The sequence below is a fragment of the Gymnodraco acuticeps genome, unplaced genomic scaffold (genome assembly GCF_902827175.1).
Source record: "Gymnodraco acuticeps unplaced genomic scaffold, fGymAcu1.1, whole genome shotgun sequence".
Taxonomy (NCBI): Eukaryota; Metazoa; Chordata; class Actinopteri; order Perciformes; family Bathydraconidae; genus Gymnodraco; species Gymnodraco acuticeps.
Genome location: NW_022991091.1, coordinates 1269499 through 1285905, shown reverse-complemented (window position 1 = coordinate 1285905; position 16407 = coordinate 1269499).

The following is a 16407-nucleotide window of genomic DNA, read 5'->3' as shown; positions in this document are numbered from 1 at the left end:
AGTCTAGACTGTGGTGATGATGACACCTGGGTACAAATAAAGGGGCTCCATGCACAAAGACAGAGAAAAATGAAAGAAACCCCTGTTAGTTATTTTGGCAGCAGTGATTTATTTGGATTTGCCAACATTTTGCTCACAGTCTGTGAGTCTTGCATACAAATACACAATGTAACACAGGTCTACAGTCAATATCCAATTCGGTGTAAACAACTCACATGAATAAACCTCCACTTAAGGTCATAATGCACTGATGTCTTAGTGACAGTGATTTGATCACACTTATTGTAGTCACTGGAAAAAAGCCCATTGGTAATGATGACTTTTATTTTTTCATTGAGCAGCATTTATCACTCCAAACTACAAAAGCATTTTTAGAAAAACTGTTGATTATCTCTTGAAATATATATTATACAGATAGTAAATATGTAACCAACAGTTATGATATGTAGACATCTAATGGCATCTCTTGAAAACAAACTTTATCTCAGAGGAAGACAAGATACATATCCACAAATTTGCAGTGCGAGAGTGAGCTGCTCTGCTTGCCAAGCGGACAATGTCAGCCAAGATAAGGGAAGGTCTTCTTCTCATCTTCATGGACGTCTCATCGAGTGAGTAAGCAAACCCTCCCCAACCTGACCGGGTTAAACAAAGCAACGGTGGCTGCTGTGATGAGACCCAGTCAATCAGGACATAGGAACAGCTTCCCGTCAGCACAGAGGAGGTAAATACATCAACATCACAATCTGTCACCACCACTTAGCTCCCCGATCATCAAACAATGCGGAGAAGCTGTCAACTGACAACTGACTTTGTGCAGCGCAACGTGTAAACACATTGGAGGACGGAGGGTTGTAGAGTTGAATATATTGACCACGTCAGCGTGTTCGTTTCTATTGAGGCTGGAGAGAGTCCGCACAACCTGAACAATGGATAAAGCCATTATCATCACTAAGTAGAGGAAGAGAGCTAACAAACATTTTTTATACATGTTGCTGTTCCTCTTAGCAAAAAAAGGGTTATACATATTTTAGGCTGGTGGAAAAGGTGTGTGTTGTGTTGAAATTGTTGTGCTTTTCTTAGCACTTCAACACTTTCAGCACTGTCTAATGCCTTTATACCTCAGCAGCAATTTGTTATACTGTCTGCAAATGTTTGCCTTTTTGCCTCACTTTATTTTCAATATTTTTTTTCTATAGTAATACGTGTGTACATCAGTTTTCTCTTTTACTGCTATCTTTGTTATTATTTCTCATAGAAATAAATGATCTACTACCGCACCGCTTATGCTACTAATACTTCTACTAAAAATGCAAAAAAGAACATATTGCTAATGACTTCAATCATTTCTCATCCCCGTAGAGGGTGATAACTGAGAATGATGATAAAAGAGGGCAAACTGTTGAGAAGAGGTCCTCCACCCCCCTGCAATGATTTGGTTTCCTTTGCTGTAATGTTGGTCAATGAGGTGTGACTGTAGTGCAGAGGGGCCCTAACCGTGAGCTATGATCCCCCGTGTCCAGAGAGAACAAGCTCCGTCCATCTGTACTCATCACAAGCAAAGAGCTGGAACGAGACCACATCAGCACACCTGACAGAGACAATGAGACTTTATAACGCTAATAGCATCACTAATGTCTTGTTCAACCCATACAGAACTGCCCCACACGTGGATTTAATCCAAACTGTTTAAAACATAGGCTAAAAGGAACATTTCACCATTAATGCCCTGAAGCATTGATTGCTGTATTTTTAGAAATTTAAACGGCACGGCACTAGGAATGGTAAGGTTGGTGTAGAGGCCGGTCGGTCGGTCCACCACCTAAGTTGAGGCTGACATTTCTCAACAACTATTGGATGGATTGCCATGACATTATTTTGTACTAATTCCCTAGAGGGTGAACCCTAATGACGTTGATGATCTAATGATTTCTGCCATGATATTTGGTAAAGAAAGTAAAATGTCTCTGACTTTTTATCAGGTCAACATTTGTGTTTGTCCTAAATCAGTTTAGTTTCAGTTTTCAACATCATCATGTTAGCATAGAGTCCATTTTGGCATGATGATGGCACAAAGCAATATTGTTCTTCAGTGCAACCTAAACCTAACCCTAACATTTAATTAACAGAGCCTAGGCAGTATATTCTAAGTCTTGTTAAGACTCCTTGATATGGCTGTATGACTTCTCTTAATAAAAAGGAATGAAACCACAAAGTATGAATTTATCTCAATAGTAGTAATCTTGGGTGTCTTTCTGTAAAATCTACAGTGAAACCTGCATCACACCAAGCATAGCTATTTATACACCTAGACCATCATTTGATTAGTAGGGGTTTAAATCATGTGTTTCAACTTGTTAAGAGATGTTTAATTGGGTACTAAAAATTATAAAATTCTAGGGGAATCGATACAAATTTGTTGTTACAATAAGAAACATTGTCACATTTAAAAACAGTGAGTAACAGCTGCAACCCACAATTCAGTCAAACTCTGTTTAAGCCAAGTAAAGAGAAAGTAATTAAACTGGCTGTGAAGCTGTCCTTTCTAACGACTTAAAAGCAGCTACACAGTGTTTTTTTGGTTTGGAAAAATACAAATGGTCCTCTGAATCGTTGTGGTAATTACCAACTAAACAACTATCAAATATAGAAAATGCACAATACAACCTTTGCTGAGTAAATCTGTGAATTTCAAAGTGTGTTCCTTCACTCATCAATGCTTTAATGAAGTGTTAACATATTTGTTCCCATTGTAGGGAAACATTCTGCCTCATCCTCCAAAACGTTGAGACTGAAAGGCTTTGAGGTGCAACAGTAAACCCATTTTCCTGTTGTTGATTCTTGCATTGGCCCTGAGTGAACATACCATTTTCTATTTGCAGCTTCATCTTTTGCCTAAGGGCAAGACGGCATTGAATAATTTCAAATAGCACACACAATTGTGACATTGGGACAAACATTCGCTCAAAAACAAATCATGATTACGGTGCTTCAGAATTGCCTGCAGCAGTTTACAGTCTGCCTTATCTTCCGATTTGTTTTTTTAAATCAAACTCAGCTTTTGATTTACATGATGCGTTGGTATGGAGATGTGGTCTGTAAACACAGCCCCTGAGGCTGAAGCACATGAAGAACATTGACCTACTGCTATTACAGTACAAATAAAGCATAAAAGTGTTTCATCGGACAACAACGGTGCTATGGGTGGCTATGCTGACTTGACTTTTATAAATGTATGTATGTGTATGTTTGTAAAAAATTTCACAATGATATGTCTCATTCCATTTTAGTCTATAATACCCAGGATCTATAGACCTAACATGAAAAACCTTTTTCCAGTAAACCATTCCAAGGGAGCCTTTTTAAATTATTTCTAATGTAGCATCAGAACATGATGTCAATTTGGTTTAAGTACATGGTTTATTATACACAGAGCTCAGAGTCTATATTTACAATGTATATAGTTTGAAGTCCTTTTACTTTGAGGATATATGACTATTCATGTTAATTACATATTCACTTTTTTTTACTTCATCAAACCTTTGAAATATCAACCAATGGCCCAACTATCACATGTATCTCCTGTATCCTTCTGAACTTAGTGTCTCTTGCATACATCTGCATCTTAATCGTGATTAAACCATAATCTGTGTCTTGCATGTTAATGTTAAACTGTACAGTGAAGTACATTTATCTCAGGTTTCTGTCCTTGTTAGGGCTTCTGGTTTCTTAAAGAATAGAGATACAAGAGCTCCTACAGCCCAATCCCATTTCCCCCCAAATGACTTGTAGTGTCTATCATACTGCACACGGACATGCACACTCTGATACACACTTGTGCTGCACCTCTTAGGTTGCCCACCTCCCTGGCTGCCTAATGGGCCATAGGCTCTAATCTGGATGGCCGCGGTGCTCAGGAGAATGAGCAGAGCAAATAGAGAGAGCAGCTCATCAGGCCTGCGAGCCGCTGTGTCGGTAACCCCAGCTGTTAGAGAGACATCCGCCCATCGTTCAGAGATGAGGGAAGGAAACGGGATGCCTTCTAAGGCCGGGGTAATTTCCAGGGACTGACAGCAGATAGTTTCTCACAAACCTTTTTTTTCAACATCCATAATGTTCCTTCAGCTATTCAAGACTATTTGTTTCTCTCATCTTTCACCTGACTTTATTTATAGGTACCAGATTTATCACTGGTGTATTTCTTACTATTATATTTGTTGCAGGTAATATAACCATACAATACATACAGAACCAATAGGAAGGGCAATTGGATACAAATGTGTGTGAAGTGCAAGTGTCCAACACCTTTTATGATTTGTAAATGTATATACCAGCTTTTTTCGATGAACAGTTGAATGATATTAGCGTATTGCAAGAAATAAAGACTCTTCTAATGTGCTCTTCTGCTTTCAAGACTTTAGATAAACGGGATTGAAAAACATAACAAACCCTAGAGTACACCACTGCACACATTATTATTTGCATAATCTCCCATGATTCCTGGACATTTTCTTTCATTAAAGGAGTTCTGAAAGATGTCTGGGAACAAATCCATCTCTGTTCTCCATTGTTTCTAAATGTGACGTACTTTACTAGAAACAGTATAATTTTCTCAGCAGAGTGCCTTCAGCAGGCCACTTGTCTTGCCGTGAATGCTTATTATCCTCTTAAGCCCCAAGCCTGTTTTTCAGGTTTCAGGCTCGAAAATGACATTCCCAGAACAAATGTAACCCTTCTAAAAGGGTTAAATTAATAATCTTTTTTCTCAAAGTAATGATAAACCTGTGAGTTGGATGTAGAAAAGTCAGAATCAATATAGATGTTTTTTATTTTAAATAAAATTCAGATTGAACATGGTAAAAAACTGTAAATTATAGTGTCCGTCCAAAATATATTTTGTACTTATAGTGAAAACCAGAGATGGGGTCGTTACTAAAAAAAGTAATATATTACACTACTTCGTTACTCTCTACATAAAGTAACTCGTTACTTTACTCGTTACTTTACTCGCAGGGCCGGCCCGCCCCTCTCGACAGGCAGATCACGCAGACTGCGGCGCACCTACAGTGTGCGCGCCACAGTTTTGCCTCTGCGAGACTCCACTTGCACCCCCAATTACTATTGTATTAAGGAAGACATAACACAAGTCTTTCTTTTTATATGCTCTAAAATAGGCTACCAGCCTACCACAACAAACTAACAGTCTGTGAAACGTCAAGACACTAATTAATGAAACCAGTTCAAGACGCATTATTCTTATCATTCTTTATGAGCGCATAACGGTAAGGTATCTAATTACTTATGTATTTAGTATTCCATAACTTAGTAACAGAGATGGTCAAACTAAAGTGGCAGAGACAGAATTCCTACAATGAAGCGGGACATTGAACTGTTCACCCGTGAGAGGGCGATCAACAAAAGAGAGCGAGCGGCCCCGTTGAGGGAGTTTACAGATGAAAAGACTCATCCATGTTTATGCAGCACTGCACGTGGAGATGTGGTCTCGCAAGTCGCACAGATTACATAGGCCTACATGTATATAAACCTGCGGCGGAAACCCCTCTAGTCTGTCAGTGAGTGTGATTATTTTATAAAAGTAACGAAGTAACGCGTGTCGGGGCAATGTTAGTAACTGTAGTGTGATTACTAAATTATAAAAGTAACGCGTTACACTACTCCGTTACCAACAAAAGTAATATTATTACTGAGGAAACTTCTGTGTAGCTATGCAGTGGGAGTCACCGACTCAGGAAGGAGACACGGGAAGAGCAGTAGCTTTGATGTCAAACACATGATGGTTTATTTGGAGTTAACGGCCGGAGGATTCACATCACAAGTCCAAGAGTCAGAGGTTCTGACTTCACGGTAGAGTTGCCACGTCAATTCTGAAGAACTCTACCCCAGACCCATGTATTTAGCTAGTTCAGAGAGCATCATCAACATGCTGCATAACAAGATAGAATGATAACACCTCTATCAGCTGACGCCAACAGGCAGGAACAGGGAGACAAAACACTGAGAGCACAGCAGCCAAGGTTACAGGTGCCTGTGCTCAGTCAGGACAGTTTGAACTGATACACTGGGTCAAAGTTATGGGTCTTGGAAAATATTTCCACAACAATTACACCCAACTCTGGTGAAAACTAACCTTGGATGATGGGTTAGTAGACTAAAAGCTTTAGGAATCCAAAGTACAACATATAATAAGTACCCTGTGTCAAGATTGATGCAAAACAAGTGATATTTGACCTTTTTAGACAGATTTAGCAAAAAAAACCTCTTCTGGGGCCATTTGGGTGGATTTTCCTTATCTCTGGCCCCCCTTGTTCGATTTTGACATGTGACATCTCTTTCTGACTGTTAGAGCGAATAGAATCGAAGGGAAATCGTCCCGCACACACTCATGTTAAAAAAAGGTTGTATCTTTGCGCATTCAATCTTGCTACAGAGCGTAGGATCTCCCTGCTCTGATATTTTAAAACGGAATTCCAGTTTTATTGCTTATAGATTATCAGAACATTTCAAAGGGGACACAGACACATTGGATATTAACCTATGGATCAACTACAGCATCGTTGCTATCGTTTTAATGCCATTGAAGACCAGTTTTGACCAGACAAAACAGGTAAGCCATGTTAGCGTTGTAGGCTACCTAGCGCCACATGTTTTGATGTACGTTTTTGTTGATAACGTCGCAAGTTTGCATCTTTCAGTGTTGAGGTGGGCACATGCCCGGCGCCGTGGGAGGGACAGGCCCTCCCATTTCATATTCCTGCCCTCCCCCAATAAACAAGTTTTTTATTATTTAAAACTTAAAAAAAAAAAATATATATATATATATTTTTTTCATTATAAATAAACGGTGAACTGTTATGCTACGATGTATGTGATGTCAGATAGTAACACAACACAAATCGCAGGCTACGTCAAATAAATTCATGTGTCTGTTGTGATTTGCGATTCGTCCACATTTAGACCAATCACAGTGTCACACTCTGCCGCCTATTCTGGATTTGTTTATTGTGCATTCTGTAGACTCCCATTTCTGTTTGAATTACAAAATGGACATCAGAAATTGGCTCAAAAGGTCTAAGGATTTATTAAAACGAAATAGCGATGAAAGAACTGCAGCCGATGGTGCTGCTGGCGACCCTGCACCTGCCGTTGCAGCATCACGCCTTAATGTCACAAGCTTGACCTCGGCAAACCCCGGGGCTGAGTTAGCGAGCCCAATCCTTGACTCATCAAGGCAGCCGCCACCAACGCTGTCCTCCGAGGCACAGCTCCTTGTGCCTCTACCATCACCACCTGCGTTGCCACACCCTGCACCACACCCGCCAGCATCCTCCTCCTCCTCCGTGCCGGTGCCTCCACTACAGACGCTACCTTGCAGCACATCAACGGGTACTATTGGGCCAGCAACCGCTCAAAGACCAACAGCCCCAGATGATCTTGGGGTTAATAAGCCCAACCAGGTGAAACGTTATCCAGGGAGATTGTTTTCAGGAAAGAAGCGCACTTTTGCCACTGCATGGTACAACAACAGACCATTGCTTGAATATTCGTTAAAAGCAGCCGCAGCCTTTTGTTTCCCCTGTAGACAGTTTAAAGTAAATACGTCTTCATCTGATGCGGCTTTTACTGTCAATAGGTTTTTGCGACTGGAAACACACATTACAGACTGATAAAGGACTGCTAAGGCATGCCGCATCAAAAGAACACATTTCATGTGAGAGTGTGTGGAGAGAGAGACAGATACGCCAGGAAACAAAAAAGGAAATTAGTACTTTGGTGCTGATTAGCTGGCACGGAACCGTTATTACTTGTCAGCTGTTGTTGATATTATAGCTTTTTTAGCTGTCAACCAACTCCCTCTCAGAGGTGACCACGATTCACTCCACAGCATGTCCGACTCAGGCAGTGGGCTCTTCCTATCGCTGTTTGAGTATACGCTAGGGATGTAACGATATACCGAATATCGCGGTAAATAAACGTCCCAATACCGTCGTGAGACTGACAAAATCTACCGCGATTTATTTATTTTTAAATATTTTTTTTAAAATATTTTTTATTTTAAACACTTTTTTTTGTTTTAAACCTTTATTCAACCAGGTGGTCCCATTGAGATCATCGATCTCTTTTTCAAGAGAGACGTGTCCAACATGGCAGCAAGTAGGTTACAACATGAACATAAAACAACAGAACACAAAAGGACATCGTATTTACAGGGCTACATTTACACACCTAGAGACATTGACAAGTACCAACAGTATATTTATATCTCGCCCTGTCAATAAGCCTCACCTTCTTGGCAACAACTGTATTGTTTTTGAAGTGGTGGAGAGACAATGCACAGTTTAAACCACTGCTGTCACCCATGGCCAAAGTATATCTCTCCGTCCCACTGAGGTGGCGTTAGACTTTTTCGCTGTCCGTCATTTTGACAGACAGGATCGTAAAATATCCGTCATAATCACGTCGGGTCTGAACAGTTCACGAGAGAGCACGCTCGTGAACTGTCAACAGGGGGGGGGGGGGGGGGCGGTGTTATGCCGTGTGTGCATGCACCTCGCGGGAGCGCACACAGCGTAAAGCAAAACCTCCCAGACATGTATTGATCTGTACGGCAAAGTACGGTTTGGAAACTTTATCATTTCCTTTTGGAGGGCATGCATAACACGACATAACACCAGAACCTCGCTGCGGGGAAACGTTGGTGCTGTTCCGAGTTTGTTCTAATCTGTCAAAATGACAGACTGCTTTCAGATTTTTCCGTCATTGTTAAATAAAATATTCGGTTAACGCGACCACTGCTGTCCCAGCAACATCAGTACCAAGCGAGAGTTTTTTCCAGAGCAGGGGATATTGTAAATGCCCAAACATCCCAGCTTATAAATACCTGGAAATGTGGACATTGTAGTGCCAGGAAAAGGGAGTCGGAGGCGGTGTATGAAGAACAGAGTTCTAAACTTTATTAGCCATTAATAACAGAGAGGTTATTACATCAACTGCTCTGCTTGATGAGCTAGCAGGAATGGAAGCTAACGCTACAGGTGTTCCCACTAAAGGGTCCGTGTGGCAACACAATACGAGAGGTGAATGATGTCCAATAACGTGTCACCACAACATTCTCATATTCCTAAAAACCTGTCTGATGATGCTGAGTGAGTGACTAGTGAGTTTGAGTTGAGTTACTTGAAAAACTAAAGTGAAACTTGATTTATTTTATTGCCGGGTCTGATTATTAAATGTCCTTGTTTATTTGTGAGATGCAGTGGCACAAAGAAAATGCCTACTTTGTTTGGTAGTACTAGTAGGTACAAAAACACTGGTTTTCTTGTTCCAGTCTGTTACTGTCACTTTGTTTTTGACACTTTAAAATACTGCCATCCTACTAAAATGCTGTACAAATCAGATTTATTATGTAATAAAGAAACATTTTCCGAGTAAAAAAAAATGTTTATTGAAAAAAGACATTTTTAATAATATATTTCTCTCCGAGTGCAACGATGTGGAAGCTGCAATCCTTAAACAGTGTGCCTTGCTCGTGATTTACCAGTGTTTGTGTTGCCACGCACACAATGTTTCAAAAGTGGTTTCTATGTTGCCCTTTATTTGTGTATGTATTTGCGATAAGTGTGCGTCTTTACGCAATGCTGTTTGATATATATATTGTGCCGCAGGCCCGCAGCACGTGACAGTTTTGTGCGCCCTCCCATGAAAATCATATGCCCTCCCTTTAGATTTGTTCTGGCGCCGGGTCTGGGTGGGCACCAGTGGCGGCGCTAGGGGGTGGCTACTTGGGCTTCTTTTTTTAAAAAACGTCTCGGGAGTAATGTGCAGTACCGGAGTCCACCAGAGAGGCAGCCACTGTGGGACATTAGCCTGCGTACTGTGTAGCCTGCCCTGAAGAAGAAGTGATCCTTCCTAGTGCCTGACGAGTTTTAAGCTAATAGCATATACCAGAGCTGCCAAGTCTCACCCTCTGAGAGTGAGAGTCACGCAATTTAACCTCTTCACACGCCTCACGCCACACTTGCCATTTCACACGCTTTTTTCCCCCTCTCACTACTTTATAATTATTTTTGTATTTAATGATATATTTCCATAACTTGTTGCTCGAGGCTTGCCGTAGTTCGAATCAGGGACAGGATGAGTCCGCCCTATTCTGCCCCCGATTGGCTGACCGAGATATGTGATAACCAATCATCAGCCCTCGAGGCTAAATCTAACCAACCCAACGAAAGGCACCACGTATACAAACCAATCAGAGGCAGCTTAGGGCGGGTCATTGCGTCTCTATCCTATGAAGAACAACCTAACTCTATGGCGGAGAAATCGAAAAGTAAACGTGAAACGTCTGTGTCAGCGCCTCAATAATGCCGTGACTGACATTTTCATCTGAAGCGGGAGGTCAAACGGTAGGTAACCACATTATTTTTACAAATATTTTTATTTTGATGAAGTCAACGGTGGGTCTGACTACGTGAGACTTAACGTTACACAGGCTGCTGGTGAGCAGTGTGGCAGGTTGCTGCGGTGGGTTTAACAACAACCGTGACTAATAGCAGTGTTAGTTAAATCATCACGTATTTGCATGTGTGAGCTAATGGATACTTACTATGAGCTAAGGGAATTTACAGTACTGTACCTGTGCTGTTTGCTTTTCTGTCTAATAAAATATTCAATCAATCAAACAGTTACATGTAGCTATATTTTGATCCAGAGGATCTGACTGTGGATGTGGGATACTGGTTTAAAGGAAGCACCAATACAGTATGCTAGTAATAATGTACTATGTTTGTTCCCTTTTTCATTAGCACTCTACTTCTAGGTTAAATGTAATTTTGAAAATCTTTTCTGAAATACAAATTTGTAGATACGGAGTTTCATCCGCAAGTTGCTCTCGAAGTTTCTGAAGCCAGCAGCACTGCAGCACCGGGAATTGCATGAAATCCTCTATAAGGACCCATCAAACCAACTGCCATAGGTAATCCTCCAAGTTTCACATCAGCAGATGCACATACACTATCCACTCACTGATCTCACTCACATAATACTGTTTGTGTTTGTTAGAGGGCTGCTTGTGCAGACAAGTTATGAGTTTGATAATCTCATCTCATCACACACATAGGACCACAATGGAAACAAGTCCACAGGACTTTTTTATGTTATCCTTTTTGCCCAAATGTGTGACTGTACCTTGTGCTGTTTGCATTTTTGTCTAATAAAGTATTCAATCAATCAATCAATCACTGATGTGATGAAGATACTTAAAGGTTAGCTATTGTGGTTGTTGATGATTGCTAAAGGGACTCAACACCGGTCTTATTCCCAGTCTCATACTGACATGTTGGTGTTGGGAATGAGAACATATTGCATCAATCTTTCTCCAGAATCGCATACAGCACCTTAATGACCTCTGTGACGTTGTTGATTTATTGTGTCTCTCGTAGGAGAAAAGCTGGTGATCGGCTTCACTACTCGAGCTACACTCAACAGGCTCCTTGATGCAGGAGACATTACACCGCAGCAAGTGCAGAGGTTCCAGCAGGCAGCAGTGGCGTTTCTGGTGAGGGCTGTGGAGTATGCCATGAAGAAACTCCCCATGAGAGAGCCCCAGATAAAACATGCCATGTTTCTGGATGTCCAGCAGAGGGTAGAGTGTGGAGTGGAAGACGCCTTGTACTTTGTCGACAGGTTAGTTGGGGTATCAAGTCAAGTACATTTATCTATAGTGCCAAATCACAACACAAGTTATCTCAATATACTTAATAAGTAGAGCAGGTTAAAGACTCTTGGCTCTTGTCACATTTTCTTAACATTTTCTTAATAGATTGTAAAGTTTAATGACCACATCTGAAAAACAACCCGTTTCAGCTACATTACTTTACCAGATCAGTGCACATTGTGTTCTTTTTAGGTTTCCTGAACTTCTCCCATACAACGGACCTGACGAGCGTGACAAACTGAGTGAGGAGTTTCTGGACTACCAGTCCATGGACATTGCCATGCCCGAAGACCCAGCCACGTTCGACATTGAGAGCTTTTGGGGGAACATGGCATCAATGAAGAAGAAGGTAAGAATTATTCTGCACCCTTTGAAATACCCATTGACGTAATCAACTTAATTCTATACAAAAATACTTGAGAGTAATTGGGCTTCCTACATTTTTCAAAGGTGACCGGTATGAGCAGATTTGGGAGGCTCTCCCGTATTGCCAAGTTGGTGTTGGTACTTCCACATTCAAATGCTGATGCTGAACGAGTGTTCTCTGTGGTGGGATTGAACAAAACCCGAAAAACTGTTTGGCTCTTGATGGAACTCTATCATCCATCATGACTGTGAAGATGGCAAACCTTGAGCCACAGTGTTTCAAATGGGAGCCCCCTCCCTCTGTCATCAAGGCATCAACATCTGCCACAAACACCTACAACATGAGAACCAAAACACACAAACAAAGACATGCACTTTATTTATTTATAATATATATTATATATATATATATATATATATATATATATATATATATATATATATATATATATAATATATATTATTCTGGTTCTAATTTTGTTACTCTTAAAAAAAAAAATGCACTAAAGGAAAAGGCTGCTATTGGTTCTTAAAAGGCTGCTATGTTTTCTTTATATTGACATTTTATAAATAAATGTATTTTATTTGTCAAACTTTTATTTGTTACAATTGTTTTCATTTCTACTTGTGCTGGTCAATTATTAACACTATATAAGCATGAGGAGGCTGACAGTGCAGGGAGAGCAGCTGGCATGGAGGTGAAGACATCACAACAGTCTTAATGTTCATTTAAATTGAGATATTCCTCTAAATCGACGTTAAAAAAGGCAACAAAAAAAATCAAAACGCATCTTCCCCCAAAAGTCTCACTCCTACTTTTTACTGAAACTTGGCAGCCCTGCATATACAGTTATGGATATTAGAAAGTTATTGTCATCGAAGCAGGCCACAAGCTGCAGCAGCAGCAGCAGTATCAGCAGCAGCAGTATCAGCAGCTGACAACAATGTCATCACCAGCAGTCAATAAATGGATGATGTTTCAGGTTTGTTAATCTAATGGTGATATCTGCACTCTGGCTGACTGAGTAAGAAGTGAAAAAGAGTGATGTAACGTTAATGTTATAGCTAGTAAACATGAAGTAACCACACTAAGTATTCCCTTATATGTTAGTATGTATACAGAACATGACTAAAAATGATCCTAAGATGTAACGTTAACCCTTCATAACTCAGTCTACTTTTAAGACACTAAAATAACGTATTCCAATTTTTATTTTGTTTTCACGCGTGGAATTATACCGGCTCTCGTTTCAGTACACATAACAACAGAACTGACAGGCAACCCTCTGAATCAGACTCCGATTGGCTGTGACTGCATCCACTCAGAGTGTCCGATTCAGAAACGTGACTCTTACGGCCCGTCCACACAGCGGCGTGCGTTGAAGCTTCCAACGCTTCTGCCCATTCACTTTGAATGGAGTGACGTCACTTTTAGCCGAACTGCATCGTGGGAAGCGACGCGGAGTGTTGCTGGCGTGGCTCGCTGCAAAAGTTGAGCAATGCTCAACTTTTGACGCCTCGGCAGAAGCGTCAGCCAATCGAATCATATGCCAGTACAAGCTCTAGCCAATCAAACCGCTGCTTGTGTGTCAGGGGCGGGAGATTCATGTGATTGGTTGTTGGTCGAGTGTCAGACACGCCCGCCGGCAAGCGTCAACGCACGCCGCTGTGTGGACGGGCTGTTACACTCTTTACGTCACAAACAAAGATGGTGGATGAGAATAGATCTATAAAACGATAAGCAATGCGCCAGAATCAAGGTGAGACTATCCGCATCCTTTAAAACTCTACGCACATTTGTTTCACCTTAATAAGTAAACGACTATTTGAGTGAGTTAAGGCATTATTTTGCTTCATTAAAGGGTGTTAATAAGTGTTCTCCAGTGCCTTTTGTCCGCTTTAAGGTGTTGTTAAGGTAGGGTTAATGTTGCTCTCAAAGTGCACCAGATTGATGCTTTCAACTTCAATATTTTAAAAAACCCAACGACTCCTGGGCTAAGCCCCGGATCTCCTACAATCCTAAATCCACCTCTGGTGGGCACCGTTAGATTCTGTGTCTTTACGATCATAAACGATGTGTTGGATGTGCAGCTAGGATAAGTAATAAGGGAGCTAGGAGTAATTTTCGGTGCAGGTTAGCATTTTTCGCTCGGGGCTAATTCAGAGGGTCACTGTTAGCATTGTGTTTTTTTTTGGAGAAAAAAAAATGAAAAAGATCAGTTAAATGAGTTTTTCCCATTAAATAGATATAAACTATTCATAGTTTATTAAATATGAAGGTTCCTTAGACGTTGTTTACTACAAATGACGCGATTTCGGCCCCGGGTCTGTGGGGTTATACAAGGAAACAATGTATGGTAGGCTACTCAGCCAATCATGTTCAAGGTGCAAATGAGTAATGACGTTGTTGATAATAATCATGAAGCGCAATAAACATCATTATCACTCGTTGAACCATTTTTTGTATTTGGAGTGTTTGAGACAGGTTCTGTAATTACAGTCAGCGGTGATGCAAGGTGGCATTCAGCGACTTGACAGTTCTTGAAACCTCCCCCCGCTTTGCCCTCAACCCCAACATTTCCATTAGTAATTGACAAATGGATGGATTAATGGTGTATAAAATGATCCATCCATCACAGGCGCTAAACGGGGTGAGAGAGCAGTACTCTGTCAGACATGCCTTTTTAGAGCCTGGTTCTCATGACCCCTGTGTAACTGGATACAGCAGTGGTTGTCTTTTATTGTTCCTTCTCTAAAATAGCTATTTTTGCACAAACATAAAAACTGTTTCTCTGCGCTTTTAAAGTGTGAGCTTGAACTCAAAAATAAAACTGGGTAGCATAGCTTGAGGATTATGGGCTCAGAACAGTCTCATAATACACGTATGCACACAGAAGGATTCACACTTGTATTTCCGGATCCACACTTGTGTTTTTCAATGCACACACAAATGTGTTCCGTTTCATATACATGTAAATAAAATCCAAATACAGAAAAAAGTTTTACATATGTATTTTTTATCCTCACATATTTGTTTTCCGTTAAAAACCTCTGAACCTGCAAACACAAACCGCTTTCTGTGCATGGATCGCTGTGCATTCGTGTGTGGGTTTTTTTAGACTCCCCTGATGGTCACCCGATTCGTACTTAATTTTGTCTATCTATAGCCAATCAGATGTCTCCTAAATTCTAAGCCAATCACATGAGTGCGCCCCCACGAGGGTAGATTTCTTGCGTTCATGACGTAGCGCTTCATGTACGCATTTTGCGCTGTCCGGAGCTGACAGGTCCATGGAGCCTGCATGCAAGCGCTAATCTCAGGACACCTCCACTCTCAGTACAGCGCCACTTTCCGAACCATTGATGAATGCTTGTGTGCACAAAAACGGCAGGCAAAACCGTTTTAAATGTATGTTTCCTGTATGGCGAATACAGCTGCTTTATTTATGTCTGTATGAAGTTGTTGTGAGTGTGGAGGGAGCAGCTACAGGTTAGCTTAGCATAATCGATCAGTGCACTACGAAGCCAGTGCTATAGACAGTGAACTGTCAACGGGGGGAGCCCCGCCGGTCATTATCGGCCGATATTCACTCTTAATAGTTTGATCGGTGCTCTCTATAAAGGCCGATCAGGAGAGCTGGATCTGATCGATATGGACATAACCGCGAGTGAAGTATAACCGGACGCGAGAGAGAGATCAGATCAGCTGCTGAGTCTGACGGAGACACGCAGCTCTGCATAATCACCTGATGCTCCGCCCTCTGTTTAGCGAGCTGACCGGACAGCGCAAAATGCGTAGGCTATATGAAGTGTCATGAATGCAATACATCATACCCTCGTGGGGGCGCGCTCATGTGATTGGCTTAGAATGGAGGAGACATCTGATTGGCTATAGATAGAACAAATTACAAGTACGAATCGGCTGACCGTCAGGGGAGTCTCAAAAACCCACACACGAATGCACAGCGATCCATGCACAGAAAGCGGTTGGTGTTTGCAGGTTCAGGGGATTTAAACGGAAAACAAATATGTGAGGATCAAAAATACATATGTAAAACATTTTTCTGTATTTGGATTTTATTTACATGTATATGAAACGGAACACATTTGTGTGTGCATTGAAAAACACAAGTGTGGATCCGGAAATACAAGTGTGAATCCTTTTGCGCATCATGAAATACAAGTGTGAATCCTTCTGTGTGCATGTGTGTATTACAGTATGAGACTGTTCTGAGCCCATAGAGGATGGCAATGGCATTTACTAAACTGACAATGAATTAACTGCATTTTAAGTCATTGAACATAATCTA